The following is a 16,427-nucleotide window of genomic DNA, read 5'->3' as shown; positions in this document are numbered from 1 at the left end:
ACCAGCTTCTGACCATTGTCCTATGAATGACCTTGGCTAGCTGGCAGGGCTTTAGCCCTAGCCTCTGACTCCCAAGGGGTCTAGAACATTCTCTGGGAAGACGAGTGGACACCTTGTTCTCCACGCTAATCTCCTCCTCCCGACCCCATGCTCAAGATCACTGTTCTGGTACCTCCCTCATTTTCCCACGAGGACCCTTGTGGGAGGGAGGGAGCCACGCTGCCTCTGGCCCCGGGGGACCACTGTGGCCTGTCCTGACCCCAGACCCCAGATTAGGATGGGGGCGACTGAGAAGGGGGGCGTTCGTGGGTCCCTTCTGATGTGCGGCCCGTTTCACTCAGAGGCGCAACTCTGTCCACAGGAACGAACCTCGAACCTCGGACAAACTTGGAGCCGCAGGGCTGGGAGGGGAGCGGGACGGCCGGGAACGCATCCCAGTAGTCGCCAGTGTGCCCGGATCACGCCAGGCCTGAAAGCAGCCCGGGTCAAGTTCCCGGCGCGAGCAGGAGGCTCCGGTGCCCGGCGTCGGGTTCGCCCAGCGGTGCTCCCGCATCCCCGCGGTCCTGGCACGCGCTCCCGCCGGCGCCGCCGCTCGGTGCAGGCTCGGCCGCCGCAGAGAGGGGGCGCTGCGGGGCCCGGGACCCCCCCAACCCCCTGCTGCTAGGGTCCGTGGGGGGGGTCGGAGGGCGGGGGTGGGGGAGGGCGTGGGTCCGGCGCGGGGCGGGACGCTGGGGGCGGGGGACGGAGGGTGGCGCGGAGGGGCCAAGGACCCCCGCCCCCCCCGCCCCGCCCCTCGCCCCGGGACGCCCCGCGCCCCCTCCCCCCTCGGGCGCCTCCACCCGCGCGTCGCGGCTCCCACCTGGCGGCGGGGCGCGCACCCCCAGGGCGGCGAGTGCGCGCGCGCGGCCGGCGCGCTGTCCCTTTAAACGGCCCGCGGCGCCTCCCCGCGCCCCGCCCGCCGCGGTGCGGCCGGTGCTGGGCGAGGCCGGAGAAAGTCCATGTGAGCCGGAGCGCGGGGACGAGACTTCCTGCCGCCGCAGGCCGGACCGGGCCGGGCGCCCGCAGGTACGCCCAACTTGGCGCCGCCGGCCGGGCCCCGCCGCCGCACTTCCCGAAAACTCCGCGGCGCGCCCGGCCGCCTCCTGCCGCAGTGCCCGCCGGCCGCCCGCAGCCCAAGTTCGCGCGCGCGCCCGCCCGCCGGCCCGGGGAGGCGGCGGGGCCCGGCCTGGGGAGGCGCCGACCCGCCCGCGCCCGCCCCGAGGGGGGCTGCGAGCGGGGTCCCGGGCGCCTCCCGCCCCCCTCCCGGCCGGCGGCCGCGGGGCCTCGCTCGGGACGCCCGGCCCCCGCCCCAGCGCGCCGCCCCGGCCCGGCCCTCCCGCGCGCCGAGGCCCGGGGCCAGGGTCCGAGGACGGCCGCGCTGCTGCGCATCCGCCGTGCCGGCGCCTCTCCCTCCCGGTCCCGGGGTGTGGTGGGGGGGCTGGCTTGGGCGTCCCTGCCCCCCCCCGTCCCTCCCTCGTGCGGACCCCGGCCCGGGGAGAACCTGAGGGCCGGCTGCCCCGGGAGGGGGCTCGCACCTGTCATCCGCGGCTCGGACCCTGCGGAGCTGAGGTCTTGGTGCTCAAGCCCCTTATCCGCGGACCTCAGAGGTGACCTCTGAGGCCGCTGCCCGCGCCCACGCCCATGACCCAGGGGGACGACCCAGGTTCTTCCGAAGTCTGCCGCGTTCGGGGGGGGGTGTTGGGGGGGGTCATGAGGTCAGAGGTCACCTCCAGGCCCCTCTTCCGGGCCTCTTAGAAGTTTGGTCTTGGGGCTGGTGATTGCCAACTCTCTCCTGCCGCCCTTTAATTAAACTGTGGGCTTGCAGGTGGTAGGTGCCCTGGGGCTGGCCTTACAGGCCGGCCGCCCTGCACCCGCCCTCCTCCTCCTCCCTCTCCGTAGCCTCCAACTCCGAGATGATGCGTGCCATGGGCAGTTGGGCTCCTCCTCTCTAGCGGTAATTCTTGGGGCTCCCTGAGCACCCAGCTGTGTGTCTCCTGGTAGGCGTGTTCTAGCTGAGCAAGTCCCCTGTGCGGGAAGTTGAGGGGGGCCGTGGGCGCCGGAGGCCGGGGTCCTGCCTGCCCCCAGTGTGCTGGCCCGGGAGGAAAGCTGCTGGTTCTCTGCAGTCTGTAAGCTAGGCCCCTCCCCAGGCAGAGGGGGGCAGAGACCCATGGGCTTGCTCCCCCCCCCATCCTGCACCCACAGGCCGTGGGCCCACCCTACGGACTGGTCTGGTCTGGTGTGGTTCCCTCCGCAGCCTTCTCTCTCCACCCCTTACCCTTCCTCCTCCTCCTCCTCCTCTTCTGGAGCCCCTGAGCACCGTCCCCTCCCCCTCCAATGTGCCCAGAAGACAGCAGCAGGGGCTCTCTGCACTGACTCGCTTAATTCTCCTGAGGAAGCCGGTGACACGGCCTCTGTCACTGGCTCTGTTTCACAGGTGAGGAACCAACTTGGCATGCAGCAGCCAGGCAGAGGGTCAGGCAGCCGGCGCTGCCTCCCACCTCCCAAAGAGCCACCTTGTGGCTACTCCTATGGCCCCCTGTGGTGCCTGTCCCTCCCAGGAGGTCCTTTGGCATTTCGGTAGGGTCATTCCACTGTTGGGTGGCACCTTGGTTGGAGCCGGAGCCAAGGAAACAGGAGGAGGAGACCCACGGTGTGGGGCCCCGGCTCTCTCCGTGAGCCTGCCGGGAGGAGCACACGACACCAGGTATCACTTGTCACCTCGCCCAGAGGTCTGAGCTCAGTAGCCACACCCAGGGCAGAGGCGGTGCTGACCAGAAGCCGGCTCTGCCCACCCCCTCCTGCAGCCCTGCAGAGGTGCCCCCGCTCCGGCGCCCCTGGGCTGCACGAGACTGTCTCTGGGTTCTTTCCCTGGTTTCCAGCTCAGTCCCGAGCACGCGCGTGCCTCACGGGCCAGGGTGTCAGCACAGGCTGGGCTGGCATCTGCAGCCAGGGTTCCTCGTGAACCTTGGCCTCAGGGTCCCACCTGCCTGCCTTGCGTCCTGGGCTACGGTGGGCCTTGTACCACCAGGGTCAGGAGATGAGAATTGTGGCGTTGACCCTTTCCAGAACTTTCCCAAGGCGCCACCCCACACCACGGCCTCTGAGGCCTGCGCTTCCTGGAATGCAGAGCTGGGTGTGGGTGAGGAGGGTCAGCACCAGGCCTCCAGTTGCAGGCCCCAGCACTGCCATCACCAAGGGAGAAGTCTCCATGTCCTGAGGCCTCGCTCCCGGGTGCCCAGAGCTGCCTGGTGCGGGCCCCTTCCACCTGGGCATCCCCTATCTGGGCTCTCCCTGCACTCTGTTGCCCGGAGGGGGGATCTACAGGGGGTGGGAGCAGCCCCCCAGGCTGGGGGCAGCTGTGGTCAGGGTCTGTTGAAGCGTAGCCCAAAGGCACGAGGTGGCTCTTAAGGAGGCGGGAGGCAGCGCCCACTGCCTGACCCTCTGTCTGGCTGCTGCGTGCCAAGCTGGTTCCTCACCTGTGAAACAGAGCCGGTGACAGAGACCTTGTCTCCCGGCGGCGTCCTTGGGAGACTTAAGTGACAGTCCGTGCCCAGAGCCCCTGCTGCCCTTCTCTGGGCACCTTGGGGGGGTGGGCTCTGGAGGAGAGGAGGGGGTTGGAAGGGGTAGGGGTGGAGAGGGAAGACCTGGGGAGAGACCCACACTACCCCAGGCCACGCCAGGTCACGGCCTTCACCCGGGAACACGGCACGTGTGCAGTGGGCATGCTGGGGAGGTTTGGCGGAGGCTAGGATCCGGGGACGCCATGAGCTGCCTTTCTGTTCAGGGTAGTGTCAGCCACTTACAGGGTAGTGTCTGCCTGAGGCTGGTCTTCCAGGCCTGGGCTTTTGGAAGGGAGCAGGGCTCTGTGATGTGCTGCTGCTGCTGGGTGTGGGGGGTCCCAGGGCAGGGGCAGGCGCAGCTAGTCTGAGCTGCTGCTGGGAGCGGCGCCAGCGCTCAGCCGCCCCACTTTGGGAGCTAGTGAGGTCCAGTCGGGGCTGGGGTCTGCCTGGGGCTGGGGAATGCCTCGGGGCGGTTGAGGGGTGGCTGGGTGGGGCCTCTTGCCTGCCCTGGCCTGCAGGGTGTCCTGGGCCCTCCCGGAGCCGCTCTCCCAGCACCGAGCTACACCGCTGCCTGGCCTGCTCCCGGCCAGCCGCCCAGTCTTCCCCGAGATGAACAGTTGGGCTCTCGGGTGCTTCTGCAGCTCAGCTTGGGGCTACAGCCCGTTGTCTGTTCGGGTGTGCACCTCAATTCAGGGGTGTGTGGGCCCCACCCTGGGACCGGTGGGCGAGGTCTGTGTGGCCGCGGGCTGCCGCTGGGGTGCCTGAAAGGTCTTGCTCCTCCCTCGGGGACGGAGCTCCAGGGACCCCGCGTGCAGGCCGGGGAGGGCAGTGAGCCCTGCTGTCCTCAGGGCAGGGCAGGGATCCTGGCGATCTGGACTTCTCCTAGTGGACGCTTGCTCTCACCAGGCCTGGCTCTCCGGCTCTTCTGCTGGCCTGGGCTCCCTCCTCGAGTCTCCTGCGGCTGCTGCCTGCCGGGAGCTGGGCTCTCTCCGCCGTGACCTCTGGCCTTTGTGCTTGCGAGTTTAGGTTTTGGAAGTGGGGCCTTGGATGGGGGTCTGGCGGGCTGTGGGTGGACACAGAGGGGTTTGGAAGTGGGTCATAGACGTTTGGGACGTGAACTTTGGAGTGAGGCTCCCTGGTGGCCACCGTGGTGGTTAGCGCCTTTTGAGTGGGGCAGTGTCCTTGAGGGCGGGGGCAGCGGGAGCACATGGGAGTGGGGGAAGGAATGGAGGGGTCTGACCATGACCCTGGGCTCTGCAGGCCCCTCCCCAGCCCTCTGCCGTGCCTGCCGGCTGGCCCCTGCTCCAGCCGATAAGGCCCGGGGGCCTGACACAGTGGCAGGGGCTCTCCCAGGTCACATCCTGCCTGGCGCTGTGTGACCTTGGATGCTCCGCGCACCCTCTCTCTGCCCCACCCTGGCCTGTGTGTTTCCCTGTGAAGTCGTAGCTTCCTTGTTTGCTCGCGGCTGAAGGTGAGCACCGGCCTCTGCCTTGCTCCTCTGCAGGTCGGGCCCAGGGCCCTGTCGGGACGCCCCTCCCTGGAAGTGGGCTGGAGCCAGGGAGGGGCACATGTCCCTTTAAGGGGAGGCTGCTTCTCCTTGGCTCTGGGGAGGACGCAGGCATACTTGCCTCCGGAGGCCTTGTTCTCCGTCCCAGGGGGAGGAGAGGCTGGCCCCGGGTCTCTGAAGGAATCTGCCCCCTCCCCCTCGGCCTGGGGCCCTGGCATCCAGGAGGGCACATGGCCATGGATGGGCCCCGCCCAGCGCCTGCCTGTGTGCTGGGGAAGCAGGCAGGTCGGGGGCGGGACCGTAGGGGCCTGAAAGTGCCCATATATAGTCACGGGGTTTGAGCCGAGTGTGTCTGTGAGCTGTGTCCCGGGCCCAGCCCCCTGCCCGACTCCCAGGTCCCCCGGAGGGAGGCCTTGCCTGGGGGTGGGGTGGGCTGGGGGGTGTTGCTGAGAGGAGGTGGATTTGGGGTGACACCATCGTGCAGAGCAGCGGTGCTCTGTGAGTGTTTGTTGATTGCAAATAAAAATCTCCCGAGCCCTCCACAGTCAGGACCAGGTACATCTCTAGGAACTGTCTTTGGGAGTTGGATCTAGCGCTCTGTGGCTGCCACACCCAGGAGAGCTGCCCGGGCTCCTCGCCTGTGGGTGTTGGGGGTGGGATGCCCTGGCTTGGGCCCCACAAAACCCTTGTGTTATGCCTCTAGATGCCCACTCCCCATTCCCCCAGCACCAGGGCTGCACACTCTGATGGCTGCGTGCTGTGGATGTCATGTCCCTCCTGGTCCGCCGGACGCTGATGGGAGCCTGGACTGCGGGGTGGCCCCGTGCCTGTGGCTCGGGAGCAAGAGGACGTTGCCCTGGGTGTTTCTGGCCTGCAGGCTTTCCCGGGGCTCTCCGGCCTGGCTTCCGGCTTCTGCCCCTGCTGTCTCCTTTCTGTGCCCTGTCCCTGCCCCTGTGCCAGGAAGGGAGAAATACCCGCATTCCTGACTTCTGTGCCGTTAAAATATCACAATGTTAACATAGTTCTGCTCATTTAATTTAGTTTCCATTGCGGTGCCGAGTGCCTCTGAAATTGAGCATCCCCATACTTTTGTTGTGTCAGCAGTTTTTTCTTCCCTTTTTTTGGGTATAAAACCATTAGAGAGGCAAGATTAAAAAGATACATTACAATTAAAATGTTAATGAAATCTGCATCATACAACTTTTGGAGCCCTTTAGGCATTAATCTTGCCTCTGTCATGTCCATTAACTTCGGCTAAGCTTGTTCCACACTGACCCCTGCTGAGAGATTTGTGCTATAATTGGATTTTTTTTTAATAAAAAGGAAAAAAAAAGGCTTTTAAGAAAATAAAGGTTGAGTGGTGGCTCTGGCTCCTAAGCGAAGGGAGGGGGAGCAGGGAGTACACAGCCTCCCCCTGGAGGGCTCCCCCTCTGAGCAGGGTGGGGGCCCCTGCCCCCCCAGCTCCAGCGCCCCCGCGGCTACCCCAGGGTCCCTCAGACAAGCCACTCAGTGGTGGGTGGGTCCCTGGGACAGGACGGCCTCCCCGGGGTGTTGGATGAGCTTCTTTTGGGGTGAGGGTGTGCAACAGTCAAGGCTAAGCTCACCTGCCTGGGGAGAGGTGCAGAGCCCCGATGCTGGGTTGGGGGGGGTCGGGGGCATCGCCAGCCAGGCCTTTGGTGGGATGAGGAGGGCCGCGGGGTGGGCACCAGAGCCTGGGATTTTCTCAGGATCGTGCATCCCCGGAAGGCTGGCCTCCTGGGCACTGGGGTCTCCAGCAGGAGGCTGGGGCTGGGGCCTGTGGGGAAGGGGAGCCCCTCTGGCCTCCTGTCAGGGCAGTTGGGATCCCTGGTCAGTGTGGGTGGTAGGTGCCCCCACGGAGTTCTCTGTGTGGACTCGCCCTGGGCGGGGGCGGTGCCACAGCTGGGCAGGGTGCCCCGACCTGGGTGAGGCGGGGGTCCGGGCTGGCCAGTGGCCAGTGGCGTCTGGGTGCAGCCGGCGGGGCGGACTTTCCCGGACCCCAGTGCTGCAGTCACAGCCGTCACCGGGAAGCTGGTCAGGTGGTTGGCAGTGGGGCTGCTACAGACAGATTTCATGTCTGTGTGTTTTTGCAACACCTTTCTATAAAGGGAAACATAATTTAAAATATGATTACTTAGTGTTGTAACAGCCGCCTCAGCGCTCCACGCTATGCCGAGATCATTATCAGAGGCTGATATTAACTTGCAAAGAATATTATGCAAATTGCCTGCTGGCTCCTCCCGGAAGCCTGCTCCCGGGATGGGCGTGGGGCACTGGCCAGTGCCTCCAGGGGGACACTGAGGGACACCAGAAGCAGGGGCAGCTCGGACCTGGTGGAGGCTTCAAGAGGCGTCGTGATGTTTGCGGAGCGCTCATCGTCTCCGTGCTGGGACCTGGCCTTCCCAGAGGTCCCTGGGATCCGTGCAGACAGCCCTGTGGTGTGGTTTACTGTGGCCGGATCTGGGAGGAGCTGGACCTGGGGGTTCACGAGCCCCAAGCAGTTGTTCCCTGAGGGAGGGACTGAGGTCACAGACCCTTCCCCCCACCCCATGCTGCCCTGCCCTGCCCTGGGTGCTAAGGCCGACTTAGCACCCTGGCTCAGCCCGGGGGTGGGGTGGGGGGGTCCCCCCTCGCTGCAGTTTAATGGCTTCAAGATTTCCTTCCAAGTTCCCTCTCCCCGTGTCTGGAATAAATTGGACAGAGCAAGTTTGGGGTAAAAACACCCCTGATCTCATGGGGCAGACAGTGTCCACCTGGAACTGGAAGCCTGGTGGTGCCCCACAGCCTCAGGCCCCCCGTGCTTCCCGTGAGTGTGGTCACAAGTGGGCAAGGTCAGGAAGGCAGGGACCGGGCCAGGGGTGTGTCAGCCCCCCCCCCCCAGCGTGGACAGAAGGCTGCCTCTCCCCGGGGTCATACGGCCAGGAAGAGGACTGGATTGGAAGCCGCTGGGGCTGGACAGGACTGGGACCGTGCCCAGGATATCGCCAGGGCTGTCCCTGGGCTGCGCCCCACCAGTAGCCGCTTTCTGCAGAGTCTGGGTGTGTCATCTTGGGATTTCTGAACCCTGTTCCTCACTGTGCTGCTGTGGGACCCGAGGTAAACACGGTGGCCTCCCTGGGCCTTCGGTTCCCCACATGTAAAATGGGGAAGAGCTTTTTTTTTTTTTTTTTTTTTTAAAGATTTTATTTATTTATTTGTGAGAGAGAGAGAGAGCGAGCACAGGCAGACAGAGTGGAAGGCAGAGTCAGAGGGAGAAGCAGGCTCCCTGCAGAGCAAGGAGCCCGATGTGGGACTCGATCCCAGGATGCCGGGATCATGACCTGAGCCGAAGGCAGCTGCTTAACCAACTGAGCCACCCAGGAGTCCCGGGGAAGAGCTTTGAAGAGACGCAGGCGCGAGGCACACCCCCCTCTCTGGCTGCCGGGGTGGTGATGGTCGGGGCAAACTCAGGCTCTGGCTAGAGGGCAGTCCCCGGCCTGCTGTTGCCCCCACCGACCCGGGGCTTCTCTCTTTCCTGCAGAGATCCTCCCCCTCACCCCCCCAATTTGTAACTGCTGCTCTGGGGGTTCCCTTGGGTCCTGTGGGCTTTAGGACGGGAGTGATGTTTGTGTTGGGGAATTCAGGCGGGCAGGGAGGGCATGAGCCGTGTGGGCACCCGGTGGGTGTGGCCCCGGCAACAGCTGACCCTACCCCTGGTGGCTTCCAGCGACACGAGTTTGTTCTCGCCACCGTTCTGGAGGCCAGAGCCCAAAGTCGAGTGGGCCCGGCTGGGCTGATTCCTTCTGGAGGCTCAGGGCCGAACCTTGGCCTCTCCCAGCTCCTGCTGGTGCCGGCGGGCCTCGGCCTCCCTTGGGTTGTAGCCCCGTCCCTGCTGTCTCTGCCTCGATGGTCACACGGCTGTCCTCCCTCTGTGTGTCTGTGTTCAAATGTCCCTCTTCTGACGAGGACACCGGTCACGGGGGCCGGGCCCGCCCTAAGTCCACGACAGCATCGTCTCCGTCCTTAACTGGTCACGTCCGCAAAGACCCTCTCTCTAGGGAAGGTCCTGCTCTGAAGCCCGGGGTGGACGTGAGTCCGGGAGATGCTGTCAGTCCAGTGTGTGTGGGGTGGGGGGTGGTCACAGAAATCCTCCCGTGCCTGGCGGCCAAGGGTGGGCTTGCTGAGACAGGCCGAGTGGTTCTGCCCTGTGCTTGCCTGGGAAGGTGGGCATCCAGACACAAAGACAGTGGCCACTGCGCTGACAAGTAACGGACGGTGGGGCCGAAGGGTCAGTATCAGTTGTGATGTCTAGAAGGACCTTTGTTTTCGGGACTGAAGCCGGGGTCGAGGGCAGGAAATGGGGCCGTGGGCGGAGGAAGAGTTTCCTGAGACAGTGTCTGGTTATGTAAGTTTCGGGACAGGAGGCAGAATTTGTGTTAATTGTTGTAACCTAGTTTAGTTGGCCAGTCTCTGTCACGTGAAGGGCCAGGAAAGGCGTGTCGGTCACAGAGGAGTCCTCAGGGCTGGGCCTGGCTGTGTGCTGGCTCCCAAATGCGGCACAGACTGGGGCCACTGGGGCCCTCTGGCCCGTCCTCCATCCCCCCAGAAGAGAAGTGAGCTCCTGAAGTGAGGGGGAGGTAATCCAGGAGAGGAGGTGGGTCCCCAGGACGGGCTGGGGCAGTGGGATGTGGGAGCAAGAGCTGGTGCTGTCCTTGGGGTCCACAGCTCGAGGGGCCCCCCCACTCCTGGGCCCAGGACTACAGGAAGTCGGTGGCTGGCTCTGGAGAGATGAGATGCGGGCCTTGGGGCCTTCCGTGGTGGAGGAGCAGGGTCCCCGTCTCTCCCCACGCCGCTCCAAGCCGCGCAGACCCACCTGGGCCAGGCCGGGCTGCAGAGTGAGGCCCCCGGGTCGTGGGGGGCTGCCCAGTGGTTTTGCTGTCGGTCTCTTGTCAGATTCTTAGTAACTCAGGAAAATGGAAGGAAAGCAAATCCTGGAATGATTTGACAGTAAGTTGCCCTGAGTGGTCACCGCGTGCCATGTGCGCGGCTCCTGGTGGAGCCTGAGTGCACCAGCCCGCGTCGCCCCTCGCAGCTGGGGCGGCGCTGTGGGCCCGCGGTCCAAGCACAGGCCAGGGCTGCCTTCAACATTGTAATTCAGAAAAATTCTAGTTGCTTCTGTATACATTTTGTCATTTTAACCAGTTTTAAGTGCACAGTCCAGGGGCGTCAGGCCACTCACACTGTCGTGCGCCATCCCTCTGTCTGTCCCCTCCGTCAGTCCCCAGACCGTGGTCCTCTGCCCAAACTGGACTGCGTCCCAGTATACACGGGCCCCCTTTCCCAGCCCCCGCCCCCCAGCTCGCCCCCGCCCCTCCCCCAGTCCGCAGCCCCAGCGCCTGCTCTCCGCCTCTTGCGTCTTTTTCTTCCTGCTCTCCCTGTGTTGCGGGAAACACAACATCGCGTTTGCTATCTTGACCAAAGTTTTTGAAGTTTCGTGGTTCAGTGGTGCCAAGTGACCGGCCACTGTCCACCTCCGGGACTTGTCCTCAGGCAAGTAGGAAACTGGTCCCCGCGAGACAGCAGCTCCCTTCCTGGTGTCTGTGGGTCCCACGGTCCCGGAGCCTCACGGGGGCCGATCCTGTGGCGTTCATCCCTCTGCGTCCGGCTGCTGTCACGGAGCGCGGTGCCCTCCTTCACGGAGCACCGCGTGGGCTCCCACCTTCTAGGACTGAGCCACGTTCCACGCCGTGGACGGACCACGTCTGCTTGCCCATTGCTCTGTCGATGGACACTTGGCTCATTTGCACGTCTGGGCTTACCGAAGAACGCCGCTGTGAGCGTGGGTGTGCTCTGACGTGTCTGAGCCTTCCTGTGTCTCTTAGGCTCTCTCAGTCTGGAACCTTCCGTGCTCTTTCTTGGCTCTGGAATCCAGGCCGGTTTTGCAGAATGCCTCCCAGCCTGGCTTTGTCTGAGGCTGATGTGCGGTAGCCAGCGGGCTCCCGGCAGTGCATCTCGGGTGGGGAGGCCGCAGTGCGTGACTGTCCTGTCCGCCGGAGGTGGCCTCATGTCATTGGGGGACACTCTGTCTGCTACGTGTGTTCCCACGGGTGAAGGGCAGTGGGTGCCCTCCACCCGTGGGCTCATGCCGCACCCCCCCCATCCTGCCTCTGGCCACGCTCCTCTGTGTGTCCCCAGCTCCTTTTCAGGACCCCCTTGAGCCGGTGAGACCTTCTTTTGACTGGACTGACCACGTCTGCAGAGACCGTGGCTTCAGTAAGATCACATCGTGAGCCGGCAGTGCAGGGGCGAAGGCCCTGTTCTCGGTCCCGCCATGCCACCACCTCACTCTCTCCTACCCTTAGTCTCAGAACAGCAGAGCCGGCCCCTGACCCCCTGAGCAGGTGGATGTCCCTCCGTCCCTGGTTGTGCCTCTGACCTTCCTCCTGGGCTCCCTTCTTCTGGGTGTCGGGGAGGGTGGTCTCCATCTCTGGAGCAGAGGGGGGGCCCGCAGGGTTTCCAGCCTGGGATCGGGCCAGCACATGTGGAGTCCTGCTCTGGAGTGGGGCCGCCAAGCCTGGTGACCGTCATGTCTGCCCAGCTCAGATGGAGGAGGAGGTCCTATAGCCGGAAGACAGGGCCATTGCTCCTGCACCAAGATTTGATGGGATTGAGGCAGTCAGCAGAAAGTCCTCGTCCTGAAGGGGGCCATACACGAAGGTGAAGTTAGCAAAATAAAATTAGCCACTCTTGGAAGACATGTTTCTCTTTGGGAAGAAGGAAGGAAGCCAGGACCTAGCGCTCGAGGATGGCCAGCAGGACTGCTGGGCTGCCAGCCAGCCCCACGGGGGGCGTTAAGCCAGGTGCACAGGACAGGGGGCCGGGGCTCTGCATGGCCCGCTGGCCGCCGAGGGGCACTGTGCACTGTGGACCTGTCCCTAGGGCTCCGGGAGGCCCAGATCTTCCCACCGATGGCCCCCAGGGGTCATGGTGTTCTCAGGGAGGTGCTACCCAGGGCAGGCTGGTGCCTCCCCCTGACTCTGGGTGCCGTGCTCTGGGCTTTATAGGCAAGGGCACCCCAGGCTGGGGTGCATGTGGGTCAGCCTCCCCCGGGGTCAGGCTGCTGTCCCCAGTGAGGCATTGGGAGGAGACAGGAGCCCTGGTGTCCAAGAGGTCCAGCCACCAGCTTAGGGCTGCAGGCCGAGGCCGGCTCCCCTTGTCTCGGACACCTGTGGCCATTTTAGGAGGGAACCCCCCCAACAGAGGGGCTGGGCAGTCACGGCTTTACTTTGGAGTTGGCCCGGAGCTGCTGACTGGGGGTCTCTGGATAGCGTCTGATACTCCCCTCATTTTGTGGAAGGGACAAAGCTGAGCAGGGAATGGTGATGACCATCCCCACTGATGGTTTTCTTGGGGTCCCAGGGTGCTGCTCCAGGGGGGCTGGGGTGGTTGCTGGCTGCCCGCCCAGCCCTGCCCCCGTCCCGGATCTGCCTGGTTACATGGGCAGGTCCTCCGGCCAGGCAGGCAGGATGAACGGGGGGGGGGGCTGCTGCCGGGGTCAGGATGGCCTCCCCCCCGGGGACCCTTAGGAAGTGGCGGGTGTCCTGGTCTCGGGGGGGTGGCACAGTGGCGACTGAGGCCACGGCCACAAGGTGGGGCCGCCCCTCGGCTGGCCAGCGGGTATTCCTGGTTTCCGTTAGTTCTCCCTGTTTCTTAACTGCGCTTTCGTAACAGTTACAACCGAGCGGGGCCGCGGGGCGGGCTTGTTCGAGCCCCAGCAGCTGTGATTACATTACAGTCGCTGATTTCCAAGAAACCCCACGAGGGAATTCGTTCAAGCCCGCGGTGGAGGCGGGCGCCCTGCACGTCTGAGATGACAGGCCTCGAGATGCCGTCCCTGTCCTCTGGACTGCCACCAAGCAGGGACACTGTAGGGACAGAGGCCCCCGCCAGCTCCTGGTGGCGACCATGTCGGCAGGTTCTCGGCTAACACACAGGCTGACCCCGTCTAGCCTCTGCTCGGAGCCCCTGCCGGGGAGCTGGCTGGCCTGGGGCTCCGGCCACCTCTCTCCCTCTGCGTTTCCAGTGGCTTAGGGGCCTGGAGGTTCCCCAGGTGGGCATCTGGGTCCTGAGTCTGGTTCAGTGTCCGCCCTTGGGAACTCTTTTCCAGGTTCCTTGTCCTGGAATAGATGAACACGCGTGGCCACATCATGTCTTTTCCCCCGAGACTGTTGGAGATCCTTGACCTTGGGCTGTGGTGTTGTAGGTCAGCCCCTTCTTTTTGTTGGAGCAGCCACCCGTGAGGTTAGCCATCCCTGGGAGGGGCTGTCCAAGGCCGTCCCCGCGCACACGGGCTCCTGCTAACGCCGCTGGGCCTGGGCTGGGGGCTGCTCCTGGTGGAGGCGAGACCAGTGGGTTTTCCTGGTGCCTGCCTGGGGCCCAGAAATGCTGTTCTTGCGGCGATTGACAACACAGCGGTGCGGTTACTCACTTATTCTTGAAGGTATAAAGTCAGCTTTACACTCATGCTGGAAATGGGGTCTGTTCACCTGTCACTGACGTCCCGGCCAGTCTGGGAGGCTGTGGTGCCCACCCACCGCGTGGGGTAGGTGCTTTACTGAGTCTTGTGGCGGTCCAGCTCCGGTCTGGGTGGCTGTGCTCTCCCCGAGCTCCTGCCTGGGAAATCAGAGGGCCCCGACTGTGTCTGGAGAGGAGACCCCACCTGGACTCTCTGCCTCCCTAGAGTAAGGTAAGTGAAAGCCCCACACAGTTTCCTTTGTCGGCTACATTCTGCACAACCTGGGTGGGGGTGGTCTGTGCGTTTGCCATAGAGTTGATGACAGTTTAAGAGCCCAGTGCGGTGGGCTGACTCGGGGAGAGCCGGCCACGCAGCTTTCCCCGGACGGAGCCCCCCAGGGCGGCAGAGGGAGGGAGGGCCCTGTGGCCGCAAGTGGGGCTCTGCTGTGCGCGGACCCAGCCTCCGCCTTCGTCCCAGAGGCCACCCTGCTTCCCCCTTTTCTTGCTTGCTTTCTTGCTGAGTCAGGAGGGCAGGCCAGGTGTCCCTTGTCCAGGCTGTACCTTGACGGGTCAAAGGCTGAGAGCCAGGGAGCCGGGGCCCACCCAAGGGTGTCCTGGGCAGCCCGGGGTCTGCAGGCTCTGCCCCACGGGAGCCGGGCCGGTGTGAGATGTCCCCTGCGAGAAGCCAGACGGCCACCGTGGTAGCTGGTCCCATGGGGGAGCTGGCCGGCTGGCCTGGCCCCGTGTCCCCACAGGCTCCTTGTGGCCCTTGGCCCTCACTGTGGCTCCTCGTGGCTCCTCGTGGTTGGTCTCATCCGGGAGGAATGCCCAGACATTCGAGTGGGTGGTTTTCAGGTTCTCTGCCCTAAACTGATAGAGTGTGCACTTTGTTTTAAAAAGCCATGATTGAAGTCAAATTAACATATTTACCTTCAGTGCTCCCAGGGGAACCGTTAGGGATCGGGGAGGTGCGGCAGCGGCGGGCACAGTGACGGTGGCTGGCGGCGGTGGCGCCGGCTCTCCCGGCTTCGGGGACAGGTGAGGGTCCCGTGCTGACTCCTGGCCTCCCCACTGCGTCGTGGCGTCTCCTGGGCACCCTGCCCCTGGAGGAGGTGGAGACGGACTGCGCCCTGGCCCCCCCACCACCTTGGCCCCCCACGCCTGAGCCCTTGTCCCACTTGCTCTCTGGCACTGGGGTGGGTCCCTCTGGCCCATATGGCCTTGGTGGCTTGTGGCCCAGGAGCGCTTAGTCCCGGAGTCCTGCCTGGACCAGGAGGCCTGATACCTGCTCTCGAGATGCAGGTCTGGTTCCTGGGCCAGCGAGCCCGTCCCTTCCCAGCTCAGACCCTCGATTTCCCGGTCTGTAAGAGGAGGACGGGGTGTCGCTCTGGAGCTTAGGTAGAAAAGCCAGCAGGACCTGGACGTTGCGGCCACAGGCAGTACAGGGATCATTGAGCCCCTGCCCCTATGTCAGCTTTCCCGGGAGACATGGAGTTCTGGGGTCTTGGGAGTTTGGCTGAGGGGGTGGCCATCCTGGGGAGCCCCCCCAGCTGCGGTGCAGGGTGGGGGTGTGGGGACGCAGCCTCTGACCCCTCCCAAGAGTAATTTTTAAAAAACGCGTGCATGGATTGCTGAGATAGCTTGCAGAAATGTTCCTCGCAGAAGCGGAGATGCAGTGACATCGTGTACCCGACTTCCTGCCCTGAAAGGCACGGTGTGGGGCATGGAGTGCTCGGCGGCTGTCCCCCATCCCTCAGTGCTCGGGCTGCGGCGGTCACCTGCTCTGTTAGGCGCGCCTGACCGTACGACGTACAGAAACGGTCACGGATCCTGAGTGCGGACTTGGATCCGTTCCTCAACAGCTGACACACAGCTGGGTGTGCGGGGCGGGGGGGGAGCGGAGAGTCCGGTCAGAGCGCCCTCCGGGACCCTTGTCCCCGCAGCCTGCCTGCCAGCCTGCCGGGCTCCCGGCACCTGGATGGGTTTGCTGGCGTCGAGCCTCCAGTGAGGGCGTGGGGTGCGGCTCCCTTTACTCTGCGCCCCGGCCATCACTGCGTCCCCGTGGCACCTGTTGTCCTGGACATGCTTGCTGGACAGGTATCCCTCGGGGACTCCCCCGTCTTCAGCAGCTGATTTGTTGTGGGCTCTGGGGTTGGTCCTGCTTGGAGGTGCTGGCCGGCAGCCTCTTCCTGGGGCATGGGGGGTACAGGTAGGTGCCCCCAGGCCTTGCTCCGTCTCCCCGGTGACTAACCCTGCCCTGCCTTCTGCTTGGTGCCTTTGGATGTCCCCCCTGGTGTCTGGTCTTGGCTTGCTCCCCCCTTCCTGCTAGACCGGCTTGTGGAGTTCTTGAGATGTTCTGATCGCAAGTCCTTGGCTTTCCAGGTCCGGCACAGGTCTCTTCCTCCTTGTCGGTCCTGTCCCCACGCCCGTCTTTCAGATTCCCGATTTCTGTGCAAGGCGGTTCACCAGCCTCTTCCTTAACGGCTGGAGCTGTGTGTCCTGCTCGGGACCCTTTTACCAAAAGCCACGTGTTTCTTCTGTGCCTGATGTTTGACTCTTGCACCTTTCACACGGAAGTTTGACGGATTATTAGTTAAAAAATTTTAAGGGTGAAATAAACGTGACATAAAATTTATCATTTTAAGTATTTCTAAGTGCACAGTCCGGGGGTGTGAGCCCGTTCACACCATTGGGCACCCTCCCTCCGTCCGTCCCCAACACGTGGTCGTCTGCCCACGCTGGACTCTGTCCTGTTAGACATTGACCCCCGCCCCCGCCCGGTGTCTCTGGGTCCGACTCCCCCGGGGCCT

At 64.2% G+C, this 16,427-nt stretch overlaps 1 protein-coding gene across 2 annotated transcripts in view; it reads left to right on the top strand.

Moving 5' to 3' along the window:
* The first annotated feature begins 915 nt into the window (after window positions 1–915).
* The window catches only part of NACC2 (NACC family member 2), a 65,951-nt gene continuing 50,439 nt past the window's right edge, over window positions 916–16,427 (top strand). For both annotated transcript variants that reach the window (XM_045082701.1, XM_045082700.1), the window contains exon 1: window positions 916–1,065. The gene's annotated coding sequence lies outside the window, so the exon portion shown is untranslated. The remainder of the gene's footprint in view (window positions 1,066–16,427) is intronic.

This window comes from Mustela putorius, unplaced genomic scaffold (genome assembly GCF_011764305.1).
Source record: "Mustela putorius furo isolate JIRA1106 unplaced genomic scaffold, ASM1176430v1.1 tig00000596_pilon_pilon_pilon, whole genome shotgun sequence".
Taxonomy (NCBI): domain Eukaryota; kingdom Metazoa; phylum Chordata; class Mammalia; order Carnivora; family Mustelidae; genus Mustela; species Mustela putorius.
This window is presented reverse-complemented; position numbering and strand designations above follow the sequence as displayed.